The sequence below is a fragment of the Pithys albifrons genome, chromosome 7, assembly GCF_047495875.1.
Source record: "Pithys albifrons albifrons isolate INPA30051 chromosome 7, PitAlb_v1, whole genome shotgun sequence".
Lineage (NCBI taxonomy): Eukaryota > Metazoa > Chordata > Aves > Passeriformes > Thamnophilidae > Pithys > Pithys albifrons.
Genome location: NC_092464.1, coordinates 35,917,092 through 35,930,824, shown reverse-complemented (window position 1 = coordinate 35,930,824; position 13,733 = coordinate 35,917,092). Strand labels below are relative to the sequence as shown.

The 13,733-nt window shown below is 39.4% G+C and overlaps 1 protein-coding gene across 2 annotated transcripts in view; it reads left to right on the top strand.

Annotated features, from left to right (window-relative positions):
- ANKRD28 (ankyrin repeat domain 28) overlaps positions 1–13,733 on the top strand; it is a 118,315-nt gene that overhangs the window by 3,546 nt on the left and 101,036 nt on the right. The window lies entirely within an intron of this gene.

The following is a 13,733-nucleotide window of genomic DNA, read 5'->3' as shown; positions in this document are numbered from 1 at the left end:
AGTCTGTTTCTTCCTGAAACTGCTGTAAGACACTGCACTGAAAACCAAGTTTAGGTCAAGAGTTACTAACGTTTTATCAGAATTCATGGTGGTGGGGGGAGTAGTATGGAAGGGGAAAGTGTGTGTCAGAGGAAGAAAAAAGTGACTTGCTTGTGGGTACTCAGAGTAGTGCCTCGGTCTCCTGTGTCAAAGCCTGCTCAGCTGCACAGCTAACTGGGAAAGGCTGAGTGTCCCCTCGGTATTTTGGTATTCAGTCATGGTTTCTGGGTACATTGACTGTTTCCCAGAACAGGTACATTCTTCCCTTAAAGGGTAGCGAGGTAGTCTCTCTTACACCTAAGGAGTAACTGACAGCCTAGTTTTTTGTAGTGTGTGGGTGAAATTTGCGTTGCCTGACAGCCCAGAGATTCATTGCTTTTCTGTTACAATCCTTACCTGCATATGTGCCTACAGGTCACCTTTTAGGCTCATGCAAACCTACATCTCAGTATAGTTTTGTTGAAATGTATGAAACTGATCAGAACTGGCTTATTTCTTTTCTTAAGTTTTGCAACTATGTAACAACTTGTGGCAAAACTTGTTGTATGCAGTGTTGTTATAAGTGGTAAAGCTTTATTTTTTTCTTGTAGTGCATTATAATTTTAATTACGCATTTTCTGTTTTCTCTGAACCTTAAATGTGTAATAGGAAAGGGCTAATTAGGGCTAATAATGATGGGCATTTGAAAAAATTTTGAATGGATTTTTCTTTATGACTGTTAGACTGTGCTTGAGGCAATGCGTTATTTCCAGAAGTCAGATGTGGATGATAAGGATCTGAGTAGTAACAACTGTATGAAGATATTAGAGTGACCACTTATCTTTAAAGTCCTTGAGCAGTGAGAGCACCGACTTCTTTATTGCCCATTTATATCTTTCTCTTAGCTAAGATGGATCTTGTTCAATTGGCAGTTAAACAAATGTTTGCAGTGTCATAGTGAATACTCTGAATACCTCTATGGTTGCTATTTTCATCACTGCCAGCATTAGACTTCATTCTTTTAGAATTCATGCCAAGAATAAATGTCCCAACTAGTTCCTTGTTACTCTGAGAGGAGGAATGGTCTCCTGTGGTGATGAAAAGGAACTGCTGCTGTTCAGTGAGGGAGGGTTGTGGTGGGAATGAAGTTGTTACGTGGTATTACTCTACAAATTCTGTTCAAAAGTAGACTAATGAGATGTGTGTTTTGGGTTTTTTTTTGGTAGAAGTTACTTTTAAGTTACTGTTCTTTTAAAGAAACCTAACATTTATTTTCAGAATCTTGTAGAAGTTAAGAACCACTCTTTGTGCTCTGTTCTCCGTCCTGTGTTCTTCCTGACATTTGCGTCTAATATTTTCAATCTGTATGCAAGATAGTTAAATTAAGAAGTTATTAATACTTACCAAGCCATCTGGAGTCTTACTGTTAGTTCTCCTGCTGCCAGGCTAAGAGCTTACATGTACTGAAAAGGTAAGTTTCTTTAACTGATGGACAACTTTGAGTAACTTGAACTCTGTTTATCTTGTTCTACGCAGTAATTACCAGCCCTTCCATTAGAATGTGTTGAGAGAACCTGGTTCTACCACGTGTTCGTTTGGGGAGGATCAGATTGCCTGTTGATAACTCGGGAACTTTTGACTTGTGAACAGGCAGTTCTTCTCAGTCAAGAAAATAAACTTTTTAAAAGAACAAGGGAAAAAAAGGTGGGGGAGAAACAAAGCAAGCCTTGATTTTGCCGTCAGATCCTTATGGCAGATCCTGTTAACTCAGCGGCCTTCTGTGAGGGGATAAAGGTCTATTCATGTAGATAGCACTGAAGGTTTCTGACCATTACTTGGAAGCAAATACCGGGGGAAAACACAGAAAATGTGCTCTTGTTTATGAAGAAGTGACTTCCTTAGCACTCACAAAAAGATGATTCTTGTAGGAAACTGGTAGTAGCTGTTGTGACTCTGAACTAGCAATCTGCTACGTGATGTGGATAGTTACTTTCCGGGATTTCTGTGGTAGTTTCCATTCACTGCAATGGGTTGTGGAATAAGATCATTGGAATTAAGTATATTTGGTATTATATACTTCATATGCTCCACTTCCATCTTTTATGAGCTGGTTTGTTTCTCAGGTTATGTACCCTTTATTTTTCTCTAGTCACCTGGGCCTTTCTGAGTTCAGACTAATATCTGATCTTTTGTTTTCTTGCTCCTGCCAACTTTTTATTTTGTTCTTACCTCTATTCCTCTACTCCTATTTCTGGAAATTGAGTGGGAGACTCGTTGCCTTAGTTACAGTGACTAACTGTTTCAAAGTTATTTATAATTTTTGTGTTTGAATAACCTGTATCATAATACGAATCACAGAATATTTTTCATCAATAAAAAATAAAGCAAGCAGTTCATCACTAAGTGCTGGTAACATCCTTACTGTACTGATTCTTGGGGTTTGTTTTTTCCTTCATTATTGGGCTGGAGGAGAAGTTGTAATCTGGCATTTGAAGATTAACCTGAAATAAGGTGTTTTGGTGTTACTTTTTGTGCAAGTGAAGACAGAATCTTAATATTTAAACTCTGAAATATCAGGGAATGTTATTCTTCCTCTCAGTAATGACACTGGCACTGTCCCCAGGGAGTGGCAATAGACCAGTTTAACTGTGTTAATTCAGTTGTGATTCGGGTGTTGATGAATTATACAGCACTGACCCATTTCAGCATAAAAACAAGAGTTAATGCAAGAGTGGTGGGACTCAGTAGCTGGAAGAGAAGGAAAAATGAGACCTGTGGGCAGCTGTGTGGATACAAAGAGTTAAAGAGGAAGCACCAGCAGGTTATGCAAATAAAAAAGGGACAAAATAGTCGGTTTATAACATCCTTGTAGATTGAGGAACTACTTTTTAGCTGAAGCACCTGACAACTGTCCTAAAATAATGAGAAGCTCTTTAGTATGCATTGAATATAATATTAGAATTTCATTGTTCATTTCTACAGTAATGTATGTATTTGAATTGAGTGAACAACAGTCCTTAAGTAGATTTACATGAATAAAGTCTACCTATTTAGGGCAGCCTGAGGACAAGTATTTTTCTCAATAAATTGCTGAAACTGTACTTAAATTTGAGACGTATAAAGCAAAGATCTTTCTATTCTAACGCTGGGGGTTTGGGAGAAAAAAAGGAAAAAAACAAAGCCACTTTGCTTAAGTTTATGTTAAACTTCAGAACTACATTTACAGGGATGGGAGTGTAAACATTTTTCTGCCCCAGAGTAATCATAACTGGCTCGTATTAGAACTCTCTGAATGTTCAGGTTTTATTTGTCACTTTGCCTGATTACATGGGTTAGTCTAATTCTGACTGTCCTGGACTGATGTAGTCATCCTAAATGTTTAATGTTTGCATACTTTCAAACAATGAACTTCACTTAATGGGCTTTCTAATTCCAGTTGATGAGCATTTGCTTGTAAGTTATTCTAGGTCATATTGTAGTCATACAATCATACTTATGGTTCGCTCTCACTCTGTGCTGAAGTCCTGTTCTCGCTTCCATCTGGTGCAGAGAAGAAAGCATGGGCACATCTGGGTTTTTTCTTTTTCCCTTGGCAAAGTAAAGATAGAACAGTGCCTTAATGAAGGAGGAGAAGGGAGCACAAGCAAAGATTGTCATCATGACAAAATGAAAATGAAATTTCAGTACTTAAAGCATTGAGACCAAAATGAGCCTTTAGAGTTTACAGGATTTCTATCAGTCATTAAGAATTCATGTTTTGTTTCAAGATTTTGCCATTTGTCCTCCTTTTTGATTTTTATTTTGATAGCTCCATCTATGCTGGTCCCTCTGACAGGAAGTTGAAGCTTCCATCAGGAGCCTGGTCATCAAGCAGCAGGCAGCGTAAGAGACCACAGATCTGTGTAGCTCTGTAGAGCTAGAGGACCTACTTGAGTCGTGGATGTCTGAACTGGAGGAAGAAAATACTACTTTCAGCAAGTTCTGTAGTTATAACTAACTTAATCTGTAACTAATGCATCATCTAGGAATTTAAATCTATTGCTGCAGACTGAGTTTTGTGCAGTGTTGGGGTAATTGGTATTCTCTCCTTCCCTGTTCCATCTTCAGGTCATCTGCTTCAGTCAGGTCAGTTGGTCATGAAAGTGGGCAGGTAATTGTGCAAAGTCCTCCTTTCCATCCTGAACTTTTGATGTTTCTTTCCTGCCTCAAGTCTCTGTGTAGTGTCTGCTGACACTTCATCACTCACCAGTATCTCCCCACAAAGTATTTTTAGATTAAAATGAACAACATAAAATCAAAAAATGAAGAAAAAAATGTCAACATTATTTTTCTGATTATATTATTGCTCATTGCTTTCCATTACTGAAATGTCTCCAGTCATGGTACAGGGATGCTTCAGAAATAGCACATTAATGAAATTCCCTACCCTTCTCCTCCATCCCTTTTTAACTGCAGGATTTTGTTCAGTTCTTGCTGTGTTTGTAAAACAGGAGGATTGATAGAAAGAGATCTTAGCTTAGTATTGTGTTGCTGTGCAGTCTCTGCCAAATTAGAACTCTGTACTGGTACTGCCTGGTAACTTCTATTTCCTTTGCTCCTGTCTCAGTTCTGGGAACAGTATTTTGCTTTATAGCTCTGCTGAATCTTTTGCTCTTTTCTTTTTCAGCAGTGGTTTCCTTCTAGGAGGTAATTTTCAGTATTAAGGAGAACTTGTAGAAGAACACTTTCTCTTCTTGCTCCTGTCACCTGCAAGGTTCCAAATGCCATTTCTGCCCTGCATCACTGATCCTGTAGTAATCACCCAACTCATTATTTATTTCTTCCACTCCTACCCCACGATGCTTTTTGCTGTTTCTTTCCATCCACAAGCACAAAGCCATTTAAAGTTTATAACCTAACACTACTTAGATCACGGAATGATAAAACTATTAAAATTGAACCTTTCAAGTAAAAGGTTAGTAATTTTTTATAACTTGTCCATAGAAATTTCTCCATTCTATTTACTGTAAGTTTAGCAAATCATAATTACTGCAATCAGGGATGTAAATAGTCAAGTTAATCTACTTTATAAGAAACACAGCTCAAGAGGGGAGTTATTTGAAGGTGTTCATAACGAGAGTCAAAAAGAAAGGTGAAGAGAGGATTTGTAAAACACTGGAGTGAGAACCAGAAGCACAGGAATGGTTCGGATATCCCAGATTGTCAGTGTCAGTGAACAGCAATGGTCTTCTGATGAACTTGAAAGTTTCATAGACAAGGGTCACTGAAAAACCCGCAGGTGTCCAGCTGCCCTGTGGAGCTCTGTTTACAATGACTTCAAGACATTAATGTTCATTTTTCTGCCTACTACACCTTTCTATAGCACAGGAAAGGGACTCTCCCGGCATCTCTAATCTCAAACTAACACTGAGTAATATACAGAAGAGGATGCCTCCTGCTGTTTTTCTACACTCAGAGATGTAAAAAATGTTTTTGGATCAAGTATATCAAATTTGTCATCTTGGAAGGGCAAATATAGCTGCATGCAGCCACATTTTGTATTTTTGAAAGGGCTTTGACTTTGCACATTGTGAATTGGCTTCCTTTTTTTAAAAAAACTCTCCACATTTAATAAGCCATAATTGCTTAAAAATACAGTATTTTTCATAGTTTGCATTTGAACAGATTAGTTGTGAGGTTTTCGATTGATAACACTTCTATATAATGCTCTGCATATGTGTTGAAACTCCTTTAGTAATTGTTAAAGTATTAAACTTTCTGCATACATAATTCAAGAATAACTACTAGCAGCACTGCGGTTCATGACTCTGTACCTAAAAGTAGTAGAAAAAATTTGCTGAAAAATTAGCATGAGTGTTAAAAAACTATTGATTACATCTTTGCATTTCAACCTAATTGTCACCTGGAAGGCTCTCCTGCTGTGGCAGTGGCTGCAGAAAATGCCTTACGTATTTGGAGTGTCACACCAGTTTCCTGTCCCAACATCCAACCCCTTACATAGGGAAGCAGCAAGATATGTTTCCTTCTATAAAGCTCCCTACTGGAACTTACATAAGCCAAAGAAATAGTATCTCTTTGACTGACAGGAGGAATAGCAATGCCAGCAGTGTCTGTGGAGTCTGTCAGGAGAAGCTCCGCTCCCCATCCCTGGAAACTTCCCGTACCCGTATTAGCAGCGCTCCCTCCATGCTGATTGGAGGTGTTGCAAAGTTGTTTTGGCACTGTCATTCTGGAGTGAGCATTTTAGAATACTGACTCTTTGCCTCCTGAATGGCCAGAAGCAGAAATAAACCTTGTACATCTGGACCTCGGTCTGGTGGCAGCCGTTGGCCACAGTTAACTGAACCCACATGCAGAATGAATGTTCCTGCAGAAAAGATCTCAGAAGTGTCTGCTGGGGCTCAGCATTACTACATGTTGTGGGAACTTGCATTACTTCAACTGACATAAATAACTTTTACAGGTGTCCACAAAGAGCTTTTATTATTAAATATTTCATGACTGTAGTGCCCACTAGTGCTTCCTTAATGTTGTCTGGCACCCCTTGTTTTCAGAAAAAGTAACCTGTAAAAGTAGGATGCATAACTGAAGAAAAGAGGGGGAATTGTTGGAATTATGTCATTTGTCCACATGGTTTTATGGCCTGTTCTTGTGTGCAGTTCAGTGACGTGTACCCTGGCTGTGATGCCCTGTCACAGGATGCCTGTTCAGGGTGCCAAATTCTTACTTTTCACGCTGTATGGCGGGGCTGCAGAAGTGAGGTGTCAGCTGCTTTGGTGTGTATTTGTACTGTCTTGATTTTTTCCCTAGATGGGAAACAATGAAAATGACCTGTAACAAGCAAGGTTAAATACAGGCAGGAACAGTAGGATATGTTTTTCTTGTTATTCTGTTTTTCTTTTAAGAGGTTAATTAACCGCCAAAGGAATGCTAATTATATGACTTGGAAATTATCTACCATCGTGAAGGCCAAAATTTTCAGCTCACAGATAGGAGAAGGAAATACAGATACATGCACTACTGAATGCAAATATATTTCTGGTGTGGGGTAGGACTGTGCATGTAAGAAATGGAGTGCCTTGCCTGAATTAACCCCATTGTTTACAATCAGTGGAGTAGGTAAAGTTTCATGGAAGGGTAGGTAGGAGTTCAATAATTTTAGGATGGAGTTTGATGATGTGGGTTGTTTTTTTTTTTCATTTGCAAGGTTTGTAACAGTAGTGATTGAAACACAGTGGCTTTTTCTCTTTTGCCTAAGACCATGGTTTGATATTAGGTTGTAGCTGAGCTTCAGCAGTCTCTCATTCTTCTGCAAAGTGGTGAAAAGGGAGAGGCAAATTATTTAGGTTAGCATAGCATATGACTGCAAAGTTGTTCCTTGAAAGTGTTCCTTGGTAGGAACTAGAAAGGAGTGTTTTGGCTCAGATAAACTTACTCTTACCTCTTTGTGTCAGAAGTCCTGTAATCACAGATTATGAGACTTGTGTGAGTGTCCTTTGATTTGGGGACTGGAGGTGAGTGGACAAACTTGAGTGTGGTCTGCCTTGGACCTCTCTGAGAAAGTAACTTCAGTGCTGTTGACCTGCCCGTTCTTACAGTGTGTTTTGAAACTCAGCAACAGGCTTAATTTTCTTTTCTCATTCCTGATTGTTTTAGGGCTTGAGTGTGGTTGTGAATTCCTCTTTAACTGTGAGAGAACCTGGGGTCTTAAGGAGTCTGCTTCTATTTATAACATACCATGTTGACTTCCATTGACTATGAAAACACTGAAAGAAGAAAAGTTCCTCTGTAACAGACTTGTTTACCACATGCGCTGCCTTTCAGGACCCTCAGCTTTTTCCTGTCTCCTGTGTGACAACAGCATGTCGATTTTCTTGCAGCATTTTAAAGTTGGTTTTTTTCCCCTCTTAGGCTGATCACATGCTCTACTTCTCAGTTTTACAACTGGAGCTCTGAAAATTACATCAAAAAAACTTTTGCTCACCTACCATCTCTTCTGAAGAGGTTGCAGTGATCATGTTCAGGTAGCCCAGTTACCTGAAAACTGCATGCCAAAAGTAGTCTGAATTTGCTGCAGCCTTTTTCCTCATAGAAATGGGTATAGACAGAAGGCCCTTCAACAGCTTATGCTTCTTGTGTGTGCAGCTTTAATTCTTGGAAACCATCCAGTGGTGGCTTGGAGTCTTGCCTGTTGTGACTGGTGATCCCTCTATCTCCCTGCACAGAGATAGATGCTTGGGGTAGGAAAATATCTAGTAAGAAAATACAGTCATAGAAAAATGCCTAAGTTGAAGTAAACTCTACAAATAGTAATTAATGAAGCATGTCAGTCTCAGAGTTAGCTGTTGCCTTCTGTAATAGAAGACATTTTTTCATCTCAGCTTGGCAGAAAATTGAAATAAAAATTAGTAGCTAAGCTTAGTGTTTGATATTCCACATATCACCCGGTATAGTTGTGGGGATGCCACAACATAAGCACGTTGGCTGTGCAGATATTTCTATCAGCAGCTAAAGAAGATAGCATTTTGAATCACCATCAGTGAAAGCCTTATCAAGGTGGACTGTTCTTACTTTGTGCTTTCTTTGTCAGGTTGTGCTGCAAAACTGTTTAATTCAGTGGATTATGGATGAGAGTATTCATTCTGGCTTAATTGTCTGGAATAAGCAATGATAGAACTACAAAGCTTGGTTTAAAAAAACCCGAAAAAAAGCTGGTCATGTCTTTTGACTGGAAAAAAGCACTGGGAATAATCACCTTGGCAAAAAAGAGTATAATAAAATTGCATGTAATAGTCTCCACACAAGTAGTTGTCTGCATATCACCGGTATGTTTGTGAGGACTCAGTGAAGGTCAGGTTACAGCCTCTGGATCATGCTTGTTCTTGAAACTGCTCATTGGCACAATTTTTAATTTTTTTTTCAAAATTTTTAACCCTTTGACCTTAGGCAATCATTCAGGGACTGCTCTGTGAGCAGGTCAGCTGCCTCTGCTGAGGGCTAGAGGATGTGTTAGTGCTGCTTCTGATAGGAGTCAAAACCCACGTGGGTGATATGAAAATGTAAAACATAAACAAATGAACACTGGAAGGTGGGAATGGGTGCTGGAACGAGAATGATAAACATGAAATAAAGTGCACAGTGTTAATATGTAGGTTTTCTGATATTTAAGAAAGCTTACCTAAGTATCAGATTACAGATTTGCTTTGTAAGAGAGAATATGAGAGAGAGCAGAATCTTCTTTGATATACTGAAATAAATTAAGTTATTGAAAGTATACAAAGTTTTGAGAATATCTGTGTCATGTAGCTATTAGTGTTTAAAAATCAATGTCAGTGTTGTGAATTAAATTACATTTATGGTAGTTTTTTTGCTATTCTGTACTTAATGTTCCTTGTCTTAGAGGAGATACGGAGTACTTTTTGTGGTGCTCTTTGTGTTATGTTGTACAAAGGTTCTCAGTGATAAGACTAGACAAAAGGTTAATCTATTTTCAGTGTGGTTTATTGGCAGGGATTGTGGGAACTTTGGGGGAATGTTCAAGCTTGAGTACATAGAGAACAGCACGGGGAAATTTTTAATTTACAAATTACATTAGGGAAAGATACGAATATTAACTTGTTAAGATTTAAGTATACCATCTACTTCCATTCTTTCATTCAAAGAAGTATTAAAAAGTAACGTTTAAGTAGTCTGTATCTGTTGCCAGAGGATTGAATTAAAACTTCTTCATGGACGGAAGTCATGAGCTAAGCACTTGGAACGAGTTTGTGAAAGCTCACTGTTTGAAAAGAAGCATTAGACAACAGTATCCTCTTCTGGAACAAATGGTATTTTCTTTAGAATTGCTCATCTTAATTGGTCTGTTCAGTGGGGAAAAGAAAAGCTCTTCTTATGAAGTCTGATAGAACTGTACTAATCCTAAAATTTTGACAGACTTTGTGACCAACCCCAAGTCATTTATTCAATTTATTAAGTGTTGTATGAAGGAAATACTGTGGACTACTTAACTTGAGACATTTTTGGAAGATTTAATTAGTGACACATGTAGTTAGAACAACGTAAAATATTATTTCCTGGTTTTCTTAGATGCTCTGATAAAATCATAAATTAAAAAATACAGCAAAAGTAATAAAAGTGAAGTAATGAATGCATTAAAGTAATCAAAGTCAAGTAATTAATGCACTGCAAAGATTGTTGTGTGCTATTTAAATGCATCCAGAAAGCATAAATAGAAATGAAGATAATTTACTTTGATTTGACTGGGTCTGCCCTTCTTCTAAACACAGGTAGAGATTAGTTTAAAAAGTGTTAACAAAGCAACCAGGTGTCTGTTCTGAAGAGGGTTACACCTTGTGAGGCTTATTTAGTGGTAGCTTGTTTGTCCTCTCCCTGTGGAGGGATTTAAGCAGTCTAGGATTGAGAAGGAGAAATTGCTGCAACACTGCTTTGCTTTTGTGGAGAGTTGCTGAAATATTAATCTTATAGGATGGTTCTTTTGTCTCCGATTTTGGTTGTGGTGGATCACACCCAGTTTAGCGCACGTCACTTTGCTGTTCTGTGTTGGGAAGGTTGTCCTCACATCGTTAGGACTGGAAGGGACCTCTGGAGATCGTCCAGTCCAACCCACCCGCCAAGGGCAGGGTCACCTCGAGCAGGTTGCACAGGTACACATTCAGGTGGATGTTTAATGTCTCCAGAGAGGGAGATCCATGGACCTCCCTGGGCAGCCTGTTCAGTGCTCTGCCACCATTGATGTAAGTAAGTTCTTCCTCATGTTGAGATGGAGCTTCTTGTGTTTTAGTTCTTGGCCATTGCTCCTCATCCTGTCGCCAGGCACAACTGAAAATAGTCTGGCAGCAGCCTCTTGGCTCCTGTCTTTGAGATATTTGTATGTGTTAATGAGATCCCCTCTTAGTCTTCTCTTCTCTAGACTAAACAGGCCCAGCTCCCACAGTCTCTCCTCATAAGAGGAGATGTCTTCTTTTTCCCATCTGGCCCCTCTCTTACCCCTGAAGAAGTGAAAAACTTTACATTTGCATGTGTCACAGTTCTTTTAAGGTTCCTGTCTGTCAAGAAAAAAATAAGACTTGTTTTGTTTGTTTTTCAAAGCACAGCACCTGGATACTTGGAGGTGCCAAATGTACTTTGGAAGTGCATTCTGTTTAGTCAGTGTAATGGCCCTTTAACTATAGGTGAGCAAGGCCTTAGTTTGGTTTTAGCAATCTACTGTAGATTGATGGCATTACTTACTTGGGATTAATTTTCCTGGGAATGTCTGTGTCCACCATGCAAGTGGACAAGCTGTACCAGTTTATCGTTTTCTCATCCCTTCAAGTGTTCCACTCTGTGAAATCTAATACTAGGGGTTTCTTTAAAAAAAAATTACTTTTTTTTTCTGTAATGACCCCATCCTGCTGAACTTCGAAATTGTGTTTTTACACACAGTAGCCCTCAGATGAGATAGAGAAGATGACTGACTTGTGGTAGTCAGAGGAATCCGATCTTGTTCCCTTTGCAGGCTGTGTTGATGCAGCGGAATCTGCTTTGGCACTTGTGCATGGCAGGTCAGAATGCCAGTTTTCCTCATGCGTTTATGTGGAAGTGGCAGTGATGGTTTAAGCTTTAAGCAATTGGCAGATTGCAGGTAAAGGAGATGTTTGACTGTGTATCCTGTCCAAGCAACTGGGTTCTTACCTGGAGAAAAAAAGTCCTGAAGTGTGTGTGGTATCCTGTGTGTGTGGCTCGGCTTCGCGAACTAAGATTTGGGAAGGGCTGTCCCCATGTGGGTGTGCCCTTCCAGCCTGCGCTGTGGATTTTAGGTGAGGCTCAGCGTGTGCAGAACTGGCCCCACCGTTTAAGTCCTGAGGTTCTTCTGCCACGGCCGAGCGAGCTTGGACAGTGCCAGTGAAGTCCTCAGGACTAGAACCTACAGCACCCGGCATTTCCCAGGAGGTCTCCCATCCAAGTACTAGTCCGGGGCTGACCCTGCTTAGCTTCTGAGATCTGACGGGATCGGATGTCAGGGAGGCATTTAACTGCCTGGTGGTATCCTGTGTACTGAACTAGAAAATGCAAATCATGTTTTCACTCGAATATTTGACCTGTCATTGACTGATTTGGGCCTCTTGTAAGGTGAAGTTCATGCATATGCTGAAAATGTGCTGGCCAGTTCTTTTTTAGAGTTTGCTTTTTGGGGAAATAAAATCTCCATGCCACTGAGCTGTGTTAAAAGCTTATGTGGATACACCTGTGGGGAACATCTCTGTTCCAAGTGAATTCTGACCCATCTTTAAAGCCATATTTTTGTCCTCTAACCATAGCCTCAAGGCTGATAAGACAACAAAAGTCATGTGCATTAGCAGCGCTGGGAATGTTTCTGTGAAATTGCAGACTCTTAAGTCTGTTCAAATTGCTGCTTATTCCATACATTTTGCTTCGTGTTATAGTCTTTTTCTTAAAAGACATGGTTAATAGGATTGAGAAGACAACTGCTGCTTGCATTGCTGGCTCTGGGAATAGAGAAATGACTGCATGCACTGTTGGTCCCTATGAATTACGGCACTTCTTCATTAAAGATCCAGTCAGGCCATTTACATGTGCTTCTGTTTTTGCTTTCAAAAATTACTCTAAAGACAAAAGGTACTGCTTTCTTGTCAGGGAGGGAGAAGCAACTCTAAGGAAGTTTTCACTTGTGATATTTGTTCCTGTTGGTGCATGAGCTGTGTTTCCAGTAGACATTCTTTTTTATATCTGTTACTTAATTTCACAAGTGCATACTTTTTTTTGTTTGAAATAGTATTTATGTTTTATCATTGTCTCTGATGGATGTGTAGGTTTGCAGTATTTTCTAAAATGCTTCTAACCCTTCCTTCTTTCCTACCCTCATATTAGGTAGACTGGAAATGTTAAAATCGAGACACCTGAGAATTAAATTGTGATGATTAAACCCCATGGATTAAGAAACAATTTCTTAAAAGTGATGTGCTGGCAAAAGATTACTGCGCAAACGGCCACCCTGCCATCCTGTGAATACTATTGATCAAATCTGATCTCTGTGCCTGGGCAGATCCCTAGAGCATGCAATCCTTTCCTCCCTCTACCCATTCCCATTTTTAAGTTGTTTTCCTGTAGATGTTCTGAAATATGTCACAGGTGTGTCCCAGAAGGTCTCTCTTCCACAGCAGGAATCTGAGGGACCTTAACTCTTCAGTCCTCTTCAATGTTTCAAGCACCAAAGTTTCTGTGAAGCCAAACATTGTGAGATAACCTGCTATGGACGAAAGAGATTCAAATAGCTCTGAACCTTGTGCTTCTTTGAGTTTAACATGCATGAACACCACCTCTTGATTTGTAGTCTCTTTGAATGTGGCAAGCACCTGATGAGATTGGCAAGCATTACTCTTTTCTGGCTGTATTGAAGTACAGCGGTTTTGAAGAGTACCTGTTGTAACTGTTCTGGTCGTAAACTTGCTTTATGGATTGATTTATATATGAACTGCTGTGACTCGGCATGCTACCTTATTTTTATCCAGATAATTAGCTCCCTAAAAGATGTGTGAAACAGCATTTAAAGACTTGTTCCCTCCACTTGAGGAGCAATGCTATTGTTACTTTTTTGTCTGTCCTTTTGATGTTTTGTCCCATCAGAATTCATCTTCTGCTTGCTTTGCATTCTTCCCAAATTTTTAGATGGAAATTACCTCTGAGGTAGCTAA